This window comes from Eulemur rufifrons, chromosome 2, assembly GCF_041146395.1.
Source record: "Eulemur rufifrons isolate Redbay chromosome 2, OSU_ERuf_1, whole genome shotgun sequence".
NCBI classification, from domain to species: Eukaryota; Metazoa; Chordata; class Mammalia; order Primates; family Lemuridae; genus Eulemur; species Eulemur rufifrons.
In genome coordinates this window covers 3118217-3136164 of record NC_090984.1, presented here as the reverse complement: position 1 = coordinate 3136164, position 17948 = coordinate 3118217, and the positions used below count along the sequence as shown (strand labels likewise).

The 17948-nt window shown below is 49.4% G+C and overlaps 1 pseudogene; it reads left to right on the top strand.

The window, feature by feature from the left end:
- LOC138380932 (collagen alpha-1(IV) chain-like) overlaps positions 1 to 17363 on the top strand; it is a 43990-nt pseudogene extending 26627 nt beyond the window's left edge.
- The last annotated feature ends 585 nt before the right edge of the window (positions 17364 to 17948 follow it).

Genomic DNA, 17948 nt, shown 5'->3' with positions numbered 1-17948 from the left:
ATGTGGTAGTTTTAAATGTTTAATTTGCTGTGAAAGCCTTCATTTATATAAAAAACTGTGTCAGTGGTACCCGTACTAGCCCTGGAACTTTCCCATCTCTTAAGAAGCACTTGGTTAACTGGTCACAGAGCATATTTGGCATTTTGTCAGTTATTTAGGGTCAGCTCTTCCTCACAGGCGCAGGCGGCAGGGCTGAGGGGACAAGCTTGGGTCAGAGGCCCAGGTAGAAATGCATACTGTGGGGAGCCTTGGTTTTCCTCCTCTGTGAAGTGAAAACAATAAAAATTACCCACCTTTGGGGCTTGTGGTGAGATTAAAAGGAAATAATAGGTGTGAGGAAGCTTCTCAAACTTTTATAAAGAGTTGAACAGATATTCTTACTAAATGCACTGGCAGTACCCGTTACATGTTCACTTATGCTATTGGCTTGATATAAATATTGACTTTGTTGGTCAATTTGCTTCTCTGTGCTTTGGGGATGGGGGAGCCGGGAGTTGGTCTACCAGGACTGAAAGGGTTGCCAGATCTTCCCGGCATTCCTGGCACATCTGGGGAGAAGGGGAACATCGGGGCATCAGGCATTCCCGGAGAAAACAGAGCAATCGCCCCCCCCGCCCCGGGCTGCAGGGAATCAGAGGTAACTTCTCACAGATCTATCCAGACTGCTTCAAAGAGTGGGTGTGCTTATTTTTGTATCTCCAGAACACCTACTAGGTATATTCCAGACCTGTTTGTTGAAAGAATGATGAAAATCCTAGTTTAGAGCTCATGGTTTCCTGCCATTTTGTGGCCCATTTTGTAAGTGGGAAGTGTCTGCTACTGTTCCTACAGTTTATTCACAATTTTTCCCTCCAGGTGACCCTGGACCTCCTGGACTGCCGGGCCCTGCAGGATCTCCAGGAATAGAACCCCCTGGACTTAGGGGCCCCCCTGGAGGACAGGGACCCCCAGGGGCATCAGGTGATGTGACATTCTCTGAGAATTATCCCTTCTCTAAAGCGTGGTCACGGTGGTGTGGGAGATGATGCTGGAGGGGAGATGAGCACGATTTGTGAAATAAAAGGTAAAGAAGTAAATTCCAGTTTGTAAAGTTAGGTTTGCTTGTTTGCTTAAATGTAGAGTCATAGATTTCTGTTCTTTCCTGCCACTGAGACTGGTTTATGTGCCAAAGAGATCTTTCCTGTATTGTATATTCAATAACTTAAAATTTTACTCAAAATGATGTCTCTATATTTTCTTTCCATAGGGGGGTTAATAAGTTGCCAATAATTTAAACTAATTGAGTCCATATCTAGAAGCTACTATTGACTTTAATGGTAATAATCTTAGAATGAAGGTGGTGAGGGCAGAATAGGGTAAACCAATCAGGGAGAAATGGTTCAGAAAAAATGAGTTGTGAACTCTGCTAAAAGTCATTCTCATTTCACCCGACCTCAGGTTCTCCTGGAATAAAAGTAGAGAAGTGTTTCCCCGGATTCCCTGGACTGGACCTGCCGGGCCCTAAGGGAGGTAAAGGTGCTCAAGGACTTCCTGGCTTAACAGGACAGTCAGGGCTCCCTGGCCTTCCTGGACAGCAGGGGACACCTGGAATCCCCGGGTTTCCAGGTAAATGGTTTTGGAACTTCTGGCTGGATGGAGCACAAGGAAACAGGCCTTGCCTCATCCTTTCCATGACTCATAGAGTTTACCATCCATGTTCCAAGGGAGGAAATGTTCATGGTCCTCCCCTCTGTCCACAGGTCCCAAGTGAGAGGTGGGCGTCATGGGGACCCCCGGGCAGCCGGGCTCACCAGGACCAGCAGGTACTCCAGGATTACCAGGTGAAAAAGGTAGGAATCCGTGTCTCTCTCGAAGCCCCTTGGGAAATTCTCAAATTGTCACAGTCATGTGTCATTTCGAGGGGTAATGAGCAAAGTTAAGAAGATCAAGCAGGGGCTGGGAGATGCCCCAGGCCCAGTGGGCGTCCGAGGTGCACAGTGCATGGGGGACTCAGAACAGCTCTGCCCCGCAAATCAGAAGGAAGATGGCGCTGAGATTCTTTTTGAGAAATGGTGGAATCTTCAGCAGTGCCAGGGGGACTGAGTCCTTAGAATCAAGTTAGCAAACACCGTGACTTTACAAATCTTAATTTTCATTTCTTGTTATTTGAAATTGGCCCATAATAATTTTTTTCAAAGAGAAATTGACTTTGATTGTGAGGTATAAATAGACGCATCTGTGGAGGTCAGGAGTTCAAGACCAGCCTGAGCAAGAACAAGACCCCATCTCTACAAAAAATAAAGAAATTAGCTGAGCATTGTGGTACATGCCTGTAGTCCCAGCTACTCGGGAGGCTGAGGCAGGAGGATCACTTGGGCCCAGTAGTTTGAGGCTACAGTGAGCTATGATGATGCCACTGCACTCTAGCTGGGTGCGACAGAGCAAGACTCTGTCTCAAAAAAGAAGGAAAAAAGTCATCTGTTTCGTAGAATGGGAAAATTCCTACTCTGTCATTGTATAGGAATTGAGGGCAGAATGAGCAGGGGTGATAAAGGTATGTAGGAAGGTGAGAAAATGTATAATAAATTATCTAATGTAGTAAGCCAAGTTTGAGTATATTAGCATTACTAGCAAATAATGACTTTTGGAAAATGGCTTGATTATTTGTTTACTTGGTTTCAGACTCTTTTGTGTAACTCAGACACTCGACACTTAGTGCCATTTTTAGACAAGTTATTCGTCCTCGATACCTTCTTAATCAGTCATGTCCTAGCCAGCAAGAGTTCCGAGCTCTGTAACCAGCCTCACCCGGTACCTTCTCTTTCCTCTGCAGGGGAACATGGCTTCCCAGGTTCCTCGGGACCCAGGGGAGACCCTGGCTTCAAAGGTGACAAGGGGGACGTCGGTTTCCCCAGCAAGCCTGGGTCCATGGATGAGGTGGACATGGGCAGCATGAAGGAACAGAAGGGAGACCAGGGAGAGAAAGGCAAGTGGGAAGCTGAGTCTCCATAAATGACACCAAACCAACCTGTGTTTCTGCAACCACTTGCTCTTCAAGCAGCAGGCTGGGTCATCGTTGTTCTTTTCTGTGATTTATAGGACAAATTGGACCAGCTGGTGAAAAAGGATCCCGGGGAGACCCTGGGACCCCAGGAGTGCCTGGAAAGGATGGGCAGGCAGGGCACCCTGGACAGCCAGGTACAGTGTGGCACTGAGGTTCCCCGCGTGGCAAGGGGCATGTGCTCTCCAGTGCTTTCTACAGATGGCAACCTGCTGACTGTTCTCTTTCTTATTCTAGGACCTAAAGGTGACCCAGGTATAAGTGGAACCCCAGGTGCCCCCGGACATTCTTGACCAATAGGACCTGTTGGTGGAATGGGCTTGCCAGGTAACTTGGATTTAGAACAGGAGTCTTTGTAGCACGTGTGTGTGTGGTACGGGCAGGACGTGTCTACAGAATGAGATCCTGCTCCACAGAGGAGAACATAATCCAGGCAGTTGTGTCTTTGACACTAATTCACATCCTCAGTCCTGCCTAGGGAATGGATGGATGGCGTTTGGCTGACACTATGACCATTGCTATGAAAACCTACAATTTAATAAAATAAAATGTGGGCTGGACACAACCAACTTTTGATGATCTCCAAGTGGCTGCCCACTTGGCCAGCATCTCCCTAGGTGTCTGGCTCTCCATTCAGGGTTGTCAGCTAGAGCAGCGCCTGCCTCTGGAGCCCTTTGTGTTAGTTCAGAGGAATCCCTTGGACTCATCTTCCCCAGTCCTGAGCCAGCCTTAGTGCTCTGCCAGTGGGGTCCCCTCCAGTGACAGCAAGCACAAAGAGAAGGAATGTGAGACAGGGTCTAGTGGGTAATGCTTCTCGTAACCTGCCCAGAAAGGGGAAGAGTGGAGACAAAAAGTCTGTTTATCTTCTCCTAAGTTTCTACAAGGTGCTGCTGTCACTTGAAATATAAACATCTAGGTTTCTGGTCATACCCACTTACAAATAAGCTTGGCCACCAACGTACATTGCAAACCAAGGATGCGTTCACCCTGTACACCTGCCCCACGCGCCCTGTGGTTCATTTGGTTAGTGAGAGTTGGTTATATAATAAAGAACCTAAGAGCCATTTTTATACTGCTGAGAAAGTATGTATTTCTAAGAAGTTAGTGTATTTCTACTCTGTCTTTATAAAAAAGACAAGAGAAACATTTCCCAATGCGGCTCCGATGTGACCTGGGTGACTGACAGCTGGCTGGATTGTTTGCAGGTTGATAAATGAAGGGGTCCGTGTTCCTTTACCTCATTCTTGGCTGGTTGTCAAGGGACTCTTTCCTTTTTAACACTAGCACTAGCCAGTCCCACCTTCTAGTTTCAGTTGTTTGTGTTTACAGGAAGCCCTGGAGAAAAAGGTGTGCCTGGCATCCCCAGCTTACCTGGAGAGAAAGGCTCAAAGGGAGAGAAAGGGCAGTCATGCCCTCCTGGCATTGGCATTCCTGGGCTGCCCGGGACCAAGGTAACCAGCACCCTGCGTGGAAATGTCTCCTCTGCCCCTCTCGGTGGAAACACTTCCTGAGAAATATTCAGTAATTATCTCAGCAGGTTCAGTGAGTCCTCAGCTCCAGTAATGCCCCCAGGGTATTAGAAGCTGCCTCTTCTCCCCCTTCTATTCAGTACCTGTCCCCCCCAAGGAAGAATCTGGAGACTCAGGGGGAGGCCAGGGTGGGGGGCAGCTATCCCTGGGAGAAAGCAGAGGGGTCGCAGGTGAGCAGGGATGGTGAGTAGAAATGGGGCACTTGGCTGCTTTGTGCTGAAGTTTTTCCTCTGTTCTCGGAGGTGGACTTCGGCGAGAAATGGGCAATGGCAGTTTACGGTGCAATAATCATTGCACCAAAATGTCCAGGATAGATGTGAAATTAACATGCCAGATTTTCACTTGCAGGGAGTTCAAGGAGTGGCAGGTTTCCCAGGCAGCCCTGGAGAGAAGGGAGAAAAAGGAAGCACTGGGATCCCAGGGATGCCAGGGTCTCTGGCCCAAAGGGGTCTCCCGGGAGCGTCAACTATCCAGGTAGTTTACCTGGGGCTTCTTCCTAAACATGACAATCACAGACAACACAAACTCCAACTTACAGGTGTTCTGGTGTTTTGTTTGTTTTTTTTAGGAAGCCCTGGGCTGCCCGGAGAAAAAGGGGACAAAAGCCTCCCAGGACTGGATGGCGTTCAGGGCATCAAAGGAGAAGCAGGTAGAGGCCCTGCTCTAGAGCAGGGCAGGTGTGCGGACAGGGGCCACCAGGGACAGGGACTCCAGAGGCTCAGGGAGCTGCCCACATGGATGGGCTCTGGCCCCAGGACGCTGCTGCAGGGCTGACCAGGGGCCAGCCGTCTGCCCCTCCAGTCGGCAGATGAGCAGACTGGGTCTGGGGGGCTCACAGGGCCTTTCCAAGGTCTTGCCATGAGTTAGGATCCAGGCCCAGTCTCCAATCTGTCTCTCTAGGTGGCGTGGGGTTCCAGGTGTCTGCTCTCCATTCTCACCAGCCTTTGTGGCTCAGGATTCGGTGGCAGTGTAACAGCATGGGGGGTCCTTTCTGAAGGGGTTTCAGAACTAACCTCAGGGAAGCCAGGAGTACTCAGAAGGGAACAACTCCCTTAAAAGACGACCATTGTATGTGGACACCAGGGTGTGGGAGAGGTTCTGTGCATGACTGACGTGGCCTTTCTCTTTGAAGTCTTCCTGGGAAGCCCAGCCCCACAGGCCCAGCCGGCCAGAGAGGGGAGCGCGGCAGTGACGGAATCCCGGGGCCGGAGGGAGAGAAGGGTGGACCAGGTACGGCCCGGCCCGCCATCCCCCTTCAGAGTGAGCAGCACCCCCTGCCACAGACTCGCAGGCCATGTTCAGCGGGCAGAGCTGGGTGCACAGCGGATGGAGGAGGGGCCACGGGGTCCCAGTGCTGTTGGCGCTGAATTCACCTTTTAAGCCTATAACCCTTATGTTTACATTGCATACATTCATTTTTTATAGGAATAATTCATAAAAAAATACCCTGTCCTCCCTTCCCCCATTTGGACTGTCCCTCAAGCCCTTCGCTTACATTTGTCCCTGCCCCGTTGGCTTTGGCTTCCCCACCTCTATAAGAACAGTGTTTAGCCCATCTCGTGTCTCCAGACGGTGTCAGAAATAAGTGCTCATTTGCACAGATCATTCCTGCTAAATGCCAGATGGCTCTGAGCTGAAAGGTACTTAGGGAAAGGCACTAAATTATGAATATCCAGTCAAGGGTATCTTGCAACAACTGGAGGAATACAATTTTATTCCCATGGTGCAGTTAACTAATTTCCAAGTACTCTACGAGTGTGTACAGTGTTACTTCAGAGCCGATGCTGCTTTGTACTGTCCCTGCAGACTGATTGTTTAAGGAAAGAAAAATGTGGCTTTTTGCCCTCACCTTGTAGGTCTACCAGGAAGAGGATTCCCAGGGTTTCCAGGGACCAAAGGAAACAAAGGTAACATTTGTTCAGTGTGCGCTTCCTTTCTAGTCGGCCACTGCTGCACGCTGCACCAGCAGAACAGGGGGTGACGTCTGCAGGATGCAGCCCTGGCCCCCTTAGCAAGGCAGCAGCGGATGTGGAGGATAGAATCTGGGTCCAGAGGGGATGTCCTGCCAGACACGGCTGGTCACCCCACCATGCTCTCGTTATTGGAAATTCTCTTTTATTTGGACTTATTTTATAAAATTCAGTACAGAGGGAAACCCCTGTCATTTTTGTGCTTAGAAAGTAATCGGAATATCAAAATTGTTCCTTTCTAAAACTGGTCATTCTTATGTGAAGGTAGGACAGGACATCACACGGGCCAGACACCCCCTGTGCAGCCCTGGTGGGCTAACTCCCAAGCACACTCGAGAGCTGGGAAGGGACACAGGCTCTTCCCTCAGAGACCTTAGCATTTTGTGAGGAAGAAAAGGCAGATGCTGGAAATACAAAAGCGATGGACATTGAAAGGAAAGCCGCGGTAGCCACGGCTGGGGAGGGCACACACTCTGGTCACTCAGACAAGGCTGGGGGGGTCCTGAGTGATCCAGGGCTGTGTCTGAGGATTGGGAAAGGCCCCGGCAGGCCTGGCATGTCGGCACAGACTGAGCAGGGCACACGGTGGCTCTGCTTCCCCGGCCCTGGCTCTCCCGAGGCCAGCCCGGCGCCTTTCCTGTGCAGTGTGTTGCCCGGCACTGGACGCGCCTGGCTCGTGAAGGGTGGGATGGTGCCGAGGGTGCTGCCTGGGGAATGGCGCTGCCTCCCCTCCTCAAACACAGCGCCGCTGCGAAGGCTCCTGCTCGGAAAGGGAGCCGGGGACATGTCTTTCCCTTACCTGCCCGTCCAATCCTGTGCAATCTGGTTGACACATCCTACTGCCCTGGGACAGACTGCACACGATGGCTTGTGTTCCGATTCGCTGCCTGTGAAGTAAGGGGAGAGTCCCAAGGAGGAGCCCTGTGACCAAAAAGGACTTGACCCTGTGCCATTCCCTTTTCATTTTTTCTTAATAACCTTGAAATAACCCTAGAATTTTGGTGTTTTTATTGGCACGTTTGGGGGGATACGTTTAAAACTAAACATAGAGGGTTTTTTCCCCTACAAACTCTTATTTTTATTTTTTAAAGCAGCTCTATTGAGGTGTCACTGACAGACAATGTAACACACATATTTAGCATGTGCAGTTTGATAAGCTTTGGCATGTGTATGCACCCACGAGAACATCCCCACCTTCAAGGTGGTGGACACACCCATCACCCCAAAAGTCTCCCGTGCAGCCTCGTAATCCTCCATGCTTGCGTGTGAGATCCATGCGTGTTGCCGCGTGGGTCAATAGTTCATTCCTTTTTACGGCTGAGCAGTGTCCCATTGTAGGGATGTAATACAATTTAACCATTCACTTGTTGAAAGAAGAAGCCTTTAATTTTAGTGATGCAGTTGCTAAGTACATATTCAAATGCCTTTGACATCGAATACTTCTCTTGAAAAGTAAATATTGATACCCATGCTCTTAGCGTGCTAAGCTTTCTCTTTTCCAGGCTAGGCCATGGTAGGAGCCAGGCATGTCATTTAGAGCCAGGCATGTTACTTAAACGAAGGAGCGAGCAGAGCGCCTGCTCCAGTTTTCCCCCTGGGGGTGCCGGAGGACAAGGAACGCCCACCCCCGGCTGCCCATCAGTGTACTGAGCCCCCTACTCGGCTGCGCATCCACCGCCGTCTCAAACTGCTTTTCTCGTTTAGGTTCCAAGGGTGACGTGGGTTTCCCAGGATTACCTGGGAGCCCAGGAATTCCTGGACCCAAAGGAGAACAAGGATTTATGGGTCCTCTGGGGCCGCAAGGACAGCCAGGCCTGCCTGGTGCTCCAGGACACGCTGTGGAGGGGCCCAAAGGAGATCGGGGACCCCAGGGACAGCCTGGCCTGCCAGGTAAGGGTGTCTCACCAGGTGTCAGTGCCGGGGTGTGGGGCAGAATTTCAAGAAGAAATTAGTGTACAAGAAATTAATGAACAGTTAAATTCTCAATTGAGCTTTTTATTTAGAAGTCTGCAGCATTTATTACTGCTTGAACCTGTATTTTGGCCTCCATTGGGTCAAAGATTTCCATGTGTCCTTTCTGTCAAGGAATTTGAGTAATAATTAGGGAGATGCAAGAAAGGAAATTATTGAAAAAGCCTGGACACCTGTGCTGTCTGTGGTGTTTGTCTTAAAGTGACATAACACTCTGGCACAGCCTCCCGCCATGACCAGGACTGCAGTGGTGGCAGCACAGGCACCCCAGGCACCGCTGACCCCAGGCGTTTTAGACAGAGATTGTGGCACTTGTATGAACATTCTTCCTTCCCTCTAGGACCCGCCCTGATCTCTCTTAGGGCTCGTGCTGCCTGACATGGTGCTGTGTACAGTCAGGGCTGGCTGGGTGGCAGCAGTGACAGCCCCACAACCCAGGGACATGTGCACACAGCATCACCCTTCAACCCAAATGTGTGACTCTCGTTTCTCCCGTTAGGGCTTCCGGGACCCATGGGGCCTCAAGGGCTCCCCGGGCTCGATGGACTGAAAGGTGAAAAAGGACAACCCGGCTGGCCAGGAGGGAGAGCCAGGATTCCAGGGCATGCCTGTGAGTGACTGATTTGCAAATTGTTTTTGGAAAGGAGACTTCTCTGGTCACAGAATTATTCCTATCTTACATATGTGTATGTGTTGTGCCTATGTACGTGTGCACATGTGCCGCGCTCCCGCATTGTGCATACGTGCATGTGTGCTGCACGCTCACATTGTGCATATGTACCCGTGCGCGTGTGCCACACTCCCATGTTGTGTGTATGTGCACGTGCGCGTGTGCCACACTCCCATGTTGTGCGTATGTACCCGTGCGCATGTGCCACACTCCCATGTTGTGTGTATGTACCCGTGCGCATGTGCCACACTCCCATGTTGTGTGTATGTACCCGTGCGCATGTGCCACACTCCCATGTTGTGTGTATGTGCACGTGCGCGTGTGCCACACTCCCATGTTGTGCGTATGTGCCCGTGCGCGTGTGCCACACTCCCATGTTGTGCGTATGTGCCCGTGCGCATGTGCCACACTCCCATGTTGTGTGTATGTACCCGTGCGTGTGCCACACTCCCATGTTGTGTGTATGTGCACGTGCGCGTGTGCCACACTCCCATGTTGTGTGTATGTGCCCGTGCGCGTGTGCCACACTCCCATGTTGTGCGTATGTGCCCGTGCGCGTGTGCCACACTCCCATGTTGTGTGTATGTACCCGTGCGTGTGCCACACTCCCATGTTGTGTGTATGTGCACGTGCGCGTGTGCCACACTCCCATGTTGTGTGTATGTGCCCGTGCGCGTGTGCCACACTCCCATGTTGTGCGTATGTGCCCGTGCGCGTGTGCCACACTCCCATGTTGTGCGTATGTGCCCGTGCGCGTGTGCCACACTCCCATGTTGTGTGTATGTGCCCGTGCGCGTGTGCCACACTCCCATGTTGTGCGTATGTGCCCGTGCGCGTGTGCCACACTCCCATGTTGTGCGTATGTGCCCGTGCGCATGTGCCACACTCCCATGTTGTGCGTATGTGCCCGTGCGCATGTGCCACACTCCCATGTTGTGCGTATGTGCCCGTGCGCGTGTGCCACACTCCCATGTTGTGTGTATGTGCCCGTGCGCATGTGCCACACTCCCATGTTGTGTGTATGTACCCGTGCGCATGTGCCACACTCCCATGTTGTGCGTATGTGCACGTGCGCATGTGCCACATTCCCATGTTGTGCGTATGTACCCGTGCGCATGTGCCACACTCCCATGTTGTGCGTATGTACCCGTGCGCATGTGCCACACTCCCATGTTGTGTGTATGTGCACGTGTGCATGTGCCACACTCCCATGTTGTGTGTATGTACCCGTGCGCATGTGCCACACTCCCATGTTGTGTGTATGTGCACGTGCGCATGTGCCACACTCCCATGTTGTGTGTATGTACCCGTGCGCATGTGCCGCACTCCCATGTTGTGCGTATGTACCCGTGCGCATGTGCCACACTCCCATGTTGTGTGTATGTGCACGTGTGCATGTGCCACACTCCCATGTTGTGTGTATGTACCCGTGCGCGTGTGCCACACTCCCATGTTGTGTGTATGTACCCGTGCGCATGTGCCACACTCCCATGTTGTGTGTATGTACCCGTGCGCATGTGCCACACTCCCATGTTGTGTGTATGTACCCGTGCGCGTGTGCCACACTCCCATGTTGTGTGTATGTACCCGTGCGCATGTGCCACACTCCCATGTTGTGTGTATGTACCCGTGTGCATGTGCCACACTCCCATGTTGTGTGTATGTACCCGTGCGCGTGTGCCACACTCCCATGTTGTGCGTATGTACCCGTGCGCATGTGCCGCACTCCCATGTTGTGTGTATGTGCACGTGCGCATGTGCCACACTCCCATGTTGTGTGTATGTACCCGTGCGCATGTGCCACACTCCCATGTTGTGTGTATGTGCACGTGTGCATGTGCCACACTCCCATGTTGTGTGTATGTACCCGTGCGCATGTGCCACACTCCCATGTTGTGTGTATGTGCCCGTGCGCGTGTGCCACACTCCCATGTTGTGTGTATGTACCCGTGTGCATGTGCCACACTCCCATGTTGTGCGTATGTACCCGTGCGCATGTGCCACACTCCCATGTTGTGCGTATGTACCCGTGCGCATGTGCCACACTCCCATGTTGTGTGTATGTGCACGTGCGCATGTGCCACACTCCCATGTTGTGTGTATGTACCCGTGCGCATGTGCCACACTCCCATGTTGTGCGTATGTACCCGTGCGCATGTGCCACACTCCCATGTTGTGTGTATGTGCACGTGCGCATGTGCCACACTCCCATGTTGTGTGTATGTACCCGTGCGTGTGCCACACTCCCATGTTGTGCGTATGTACCCGTGCGCATGTGCCACACTCCCATGTTGTGTGTATGTGCACGTGCGCATGTGCCACACTCCCATGTTGTGTGTATGTGCACGTGTGCATGTGCCGCACTCCCATGTTGTGTGTATGTGCACGTGCGCATGTGCCGCACTCCCATGTTGTGTGTATGTGCACGTACGCATGTGCCACACTCCCATGTTGTGCGTATGTACCCGTGCACGTGTGCCACACTCCCATGTTGTGCGTATGTGCACGTGCGCATGTGCCACACTCCCATGTTGTGTGTATGTGCACGTGCGCATGTGCCACACTCCCATGTTGTGTGTATGTGCACGTACGCATGTGCCGCACTCCCATGTTGTGTGTATGTACCCGTGCGTGTGCCACACTCCCATGTTGTGTGTATGTGCACGTGCGCATGTGCCACACTCCCATGTTGTGTGTATGTACCCGTGCGCATGTGCCACACTCCCATGTTGTGTGTATGTGCACGTGCGCATGTGCCACACTCCCATGTCCTCTGTAAATCAGGTTGTCCTCTCCTGCCAGTAATCAGCATCTTTATTGGCATCAGAGTAGGAAACTGTTATGACATTTTCTACAATCTAGTTTCACAAGAACCATGAAAAGAGAAACGTTATAGTGCTGGAAATTATAGTTCAGTGCCTAAATTTAAGACCTATTTCCAAACTCAATGCGAGAAAGCAAGCCAGCGTTGTTTTGTAAAGAACAACTCTGTAAAAACAGCCCAGTGTCTCCTATGACTGGCAGGACTAGAATATTGTAGTTGAGCAGTTGAAGTCCTGGTGACTTAGACAAGGCTCGGAGGACCACGTCTCAGGGTGGAGTAAGTGACCCGTGGTGGGTTTTGCGTGCGTTTGTGTTTATTTAACTCAGTCCTTTGCATCACCTGAACATGCAGCCCCTGCTAGGTAATGTGGTGCTTGTGGATCTCTGGTTGGATTCTCAGTTCAACCACAGCCATGGCTAAAGCATTGCGCTTATGTGGCTTGTTGAGGTCAAATAGATGCATTAGCAGAGATTCATGCTCTGTGTCTGTGTCTCTCTCTCTCTCTCTCTGTGTCTGTCTGTGTGTCTCTCTCGCTAACACACATTGGGAGAAAGAGCATGTGTCAGGGGAGATTGGAAACAGGAGGGATTTGAGACACATCTCTGTGGTGACAATAGGAGCGAGTAGAATTCTTTTCCAAGTCAACACAGGTTCTCCCCTACAGGGAGAACTACGGACTGCTCATCAGCAGCAGAGACATGTTTTGGAGTCATTAAGGCACTTTCTGAAGAATGGATGCAGAATGACTGACCTTAGCTTGCCATGCACTAAAAAATAGTGGTGCTGTTTTACTTCTACATCAGTAACTGATGAAACGCTTATGAACAATAACACAGAGCAGGCTGGAAGGAGTAGCAGTAATCGCTTTTACCTACTCATTGTCCTTGGAGTTATATGCTCGTCCCCACAATACGCTGCCCGTGTATATGAATATGTTCCCAGACCCCTTCTTGCTATATGGTGGTTTTCTAGTGATGTAAGTGTAGACGATTTGTCAATTATTCATGTATCCCTGCTTTTATTCCTTAGAAATAAAATATAGAGATACACTCCCCACTCCTGGAGCCAATCCATGTCTGTCTATCTCTATACATATGTATGTACAAATACGTGTGTGTGTGTATTTGTGCATTTATTCTGCTTATGGAACTTCTAAAATAAGGTAAAGCAAAGGAACAAATCTGTGTAAGAAATGATACAACTTGTTACATGTCGCTATCTATGACTAGAGAAAGGAACAGCTATGTTGAAAACAAGAAAATGAGCTAATGTTTTAAAATACATGAATATTGTTATATTATAGAAAAGTTCTTTAGTATTTTTTTATCTTCTTCCCATATTTAAAATTGGTTTTCAGATAAGATATGAAGCTAATGCTAAGGAAAAATGACCACACTGGAGTGTTTAGGGGCAAGTTTTTGGAAAAGGCAGTGTGGTGTTGGTGCATGGACATGCTGCCACCACGGGTGTTCATGGAGCTCTGACTCTGTGTGTGCATCATGCCATGGGGTGGAGACAGCAGGTGTGAGACTTCCACCTGCCCCCAGGGAACCTAGCATGTGGACAAGCACAGCGGACAGGAGGGAATGAAACAGATTGTTCCAACTTCCAGTTTCCTAATTTAGGCACACACAGAGGTTCTGTCACTCCTGTTACATCATTTAGGACACCACAGGCACCCTTTGTTTGCAGTCTACTTTGTAGAATGTTGAGGGGCTTTCTCAGTTTTCCAGTTCCCAGGTTACTTTCAAGACACTGATCGTGCGTGTCCTGAGGAATCCCAGCTGACATCCTCTTTGTGTGTCTAGGGTATCGGTGGCTCTCCAGGAATCACAGGTTCTAAGGGTGATATGGGACCACCAGGAGTTCCAGGATTTCAAGGAAAGGCAGCAGAGGACATGCCGCACAGCCTCCTCCACAGCCACATGCAGTGGAGGGCAAGCTGTTGGAAGAGCTTCCTAACCCCGGGCACTTTAGCACTGATTGCACTGGCTGCATTACAGCACAAGATAGTGCTCTCTTCAAATTAAAAATGTTATTTCTGTGTGCAGCCCAATTTGTATAATCCTGTGAATGGTTGTATAAAGGCATTCTGATTTGCTTATTATGAATTAGTGGATCATTAATTTCTCAGTAAAAAGTCATGGATTTCGACCATTCATTAATTTATTAATGTATCAAACAAACATTTATTGAGTGCCTGCCAGCTTCCAGGCACTGCGATTTTTACAGCTGAATCAGATACATATGAAAGGTGAATAAAAGAAGTTCTCAGCCTCCAGGTATCTTATGGTCTATTTGGGGACACGTGTGAATCAGATTGTGACCAAAATAGTGTCATGTGCCCTTCTGCTGGTAGTGATCATTTTACAGTTTGGACTCTGGAGCAGAAAGGCCTGGAGATGCCCACTATGCAGAAAGCTCATAGGGTTTTCATTGCTTTACATTAAAATATCTTCTGGCAGTTTTCTTTGATTTTTTTTTTTTTTTTAGCTATAAGAAAACTTATTTTGTGGATCTTAAAATGGAAAGTGTCATTTGTTACACTTCCAGAGTGGCACTTTTCAAAATCCAGACAGTACTTGGCCTGTGTCAGGGAATCCCTATTGCCTGCTCTGTTCTGAGGCTTTCCTGACACACAGCCATGCCTGATGCAGTGGAAGGAAAACTAAGGACTTTTGTGTTGTTTTTTAAAGCTTCCTTTACACAACAGGTAGAAAATGATTATTCATTTATGTGTTTCCTGTTTACCTTCTTGCCAGCACTGACATTTGACCTTGATTTTGTTAAAGACACGGGGCGGGGGTGGGGGGTGGGGTCTGGCATGCCTTGGCCATATTCCAAAAACACATCCAAGAGAAGCTGTGTGTCCTAGACTCGCCTTTCTCTGTGGACACGTCACTTTCAGCAAGACATCCCTGGATCTGTAAGCACAAACAGAAACTAAGTTATTTAAAAGCCCGAGGACTTTACATTTCAGGGTTTTCACATCATTCTGTTAGGGGAGCCTTAGAAACTCAGCATGAAGGGGTCTTCTCAGACACATCTGTCTCCACCTCCCTCCTGTAGTGAGTGATGGGGACCCTTTCTCCCTGGCTCCCAGCAGGCGCTTTCCTTGGTTACTTTAACGTAGTGGTTTCCAGTGACCTCTCAGGACTTACAGATTCCTTCTCAGGTCTTTCCTTTGGGGAGGTCCTGAAGCTTGTCTTCAGAAACACTTAATAACACAAAATCCTTCATTTTGAGCAGAAAAGGTAGCAACTTTACTGTTTTCATCCTGATAGTAGGGCAAAATGTTCTAAGCATTTTCTAGCTTTTTGCAGACAAGAGTCATCAGAAAACTGCTAATTGTTTAATTGCTCTAGTGGAAATGCTACTGGTGTGAGAGCAGGGAGAATTGAGCTCTAGTTCTGGCTTTGACACAACTAACCGTGGCCTTAGCTTCTCCATGAACACTGTGGGGAATTATTAGACCATATGAATTTTAAGGGACCATGCAGCTCCTCACACCTGCGACTGTGTTCTCTAGCCACCCATCTGCCGGGGGAAGGACCACTCCCTGTCTGTAGTCACTTGAATCCCCCCAGCCCAGAATCAGCCTGAAGAAGATAAAGCACTTCCCTGCAGGCTGCATTTCTGGTTCCTGTGTCTGGCAGACAGATGGTGGCAGATGTAGAAGGCCAATTTCGGTAACTGTTGTTTAACTGAAACTTAATTCAACTGCATTTGTGTGAACAAAATAGAAAATTCCACACCACGCACACACACGCACATACAAAGTGCATGGAAAATCAGATGACTAATTTAGGCCCTCTGCCTTTCTGATCCATTTTCATGCAAATGTTCCAGCATAACTAGGTGTAATTATGAACACCATTGATAGTCACTTACCAGCATTGTTAACACTCTGTTCATTTTGTGACTTGAATGTAATTATTTATTTATTTTTATAAACAAAGCGTTATCCCGCCATCCAGGGTTCCCTTAACTGAGCAGTCTTGGTCAGAATACTGTGTTTTCATTCATTCTTGCGAACAGTCCCAGTGGCTGAGCTCAGCCAGCCTGGCTTGGGAGGTGTCCTGTCTTTGAGAGGTTCTTTGGGGGTCACCTCAGCTGCAGTGGATGCTGACAGCCTCAGGCCTTGCTCAACTGAGCCCTGGAGGCAGAGAAGAACAGTGGGTCTGTCGGCTTCAGTCTGGAACAAGTTTCCTGAAGAAGGCTTCTGTGGACATTCAGTCCCATGCGCATTAAAGCATGCATCATTTGTCTTAGTTACTCAACTCGCTAAGTGTATGTCTTATATTAAAGATTGTTCATAGTGTAAAACAAACTTGCATGTGGAAGTGGTAGCTCTTGCATTTTGCCAACTCTTTGTCCTTAAACATTAATCATGTTTGTGGATGTGCAAAAGAGAAAACAAAATGCACCTATAACCCTAACCCGTCTGGGTTAGCCACTGTTAGAACCTGGCCTGCCTATTTTTCTCTCTTACAAAATGGATGGTTAAATAATTAGTGTTGGATTTTTTTTTTTTAACTTTTTAGAGATGGGGTCTTGCTCTGTTGCCCAGGCTGGAGTGAGTGGTGTGATCATAGCTCACTACAGCCTGGAACTCCTAGCCTCAAGCAGTTCCTCTCGCCTCAGTCTCCCAAGTAGCTGGGACTACAGATGCGCCGTTGCACCCAGCTCTATTTTTGAATTGAATATTTTAATATTGAGGCAGGCTTATAAAACCAGCAAGAAGGCTCTAAGCCTCAGAGTCCAAGCCATGGACACAATGGTTTGCACTTAATATATAGTTGGATCAGAAAGACTGAGTGAAGAGATTGTGTGTAAATAACAGGGCAAGGTGAGAAGAGGTAAAGCCCCATCCTGCACCCCTCCAGCCGTGCTGAGTGTCTTTGCTCGTACCTTCCAGGTGTGCTGTGTGCAAGGCGCCCACCATGGTGATGGCTGTGCACAGTCAGACCATTCAGATCCCACCGTGCCCCTCTGAGTGGTCATCGCTGTGGATTGGCTAATCCTTTGTGATGGTAGGTGTTTGGGGAAATGCCATATTTCTGTGGAAGAGTCACCATTAATGCCCTGTTATCTCCTCTGTCCAGTGCAATGACCTCTAAGTTCTCTGGATCACGCTGCTTAGGTGTCTACTCCCTCCTCTTACTGTTCCCTTCCAAAGCATGCCCAGGAGCCTGGCCTGCTCTGCTTGGGGACAGCGGGGTCTCAAGCACCAGCCAGAGCCCTTCTCTGCTCTGAGAGTGGGCAGCTGGCACGAGCGTCCTCCTGGGATGCAGGCCTGGACCGCGCTCCCCAACAGCTGCTCACGCAGGTGCTCTCTGCCCCAGTACCGGTGACATGAGCAGCTGCTCTAGAGTCAGGGACTCTCCCAGGGAGAAGAGGAAGTGAGTCTGCATGTGGGGAAGTGTGCATTTTACTAAACACACACAAACTGGAAGGCAAGAGCTTGAGTTAGGGAGAAAACCCCTGAGGACTGGCTGGCAGCAGCCCTCCAGGAAGGTCTTCCTGGGCTCACGCCTGGGGCCCCTCACAGGGGGTGAGGACGGCTCTCCTATCACCCAGCTGCCCCAGCTGTTAGACCCCCCCTAGAGGTTCCCTTGCCCCCAGAAGCCAATTAAAATAGGAAACAAGGTACCTCTTTGAGTCGCTTGTTGTAGCTTATTTTGTTCTATTGCCTCAGTTGAAAGTATTGATAGAAGCCCTGAACTTGTAAGGTCAGGGTTATCCTGGAATGTGCCACATCCCAGTAAATGACACTATACAAACATCTTCTGTATTGTCATTGTAAGGCCCAGTCCCACTTTCATACCCCCAGGGGTTCCCAAATTGTACTTTTGACCCACAAATGCACATTAACCTTAGTATTTGATTAACAGGGAAAGGGGCTTCTTAACTATTTTCTTCTGCTGTGAATGATCCCAAGTGT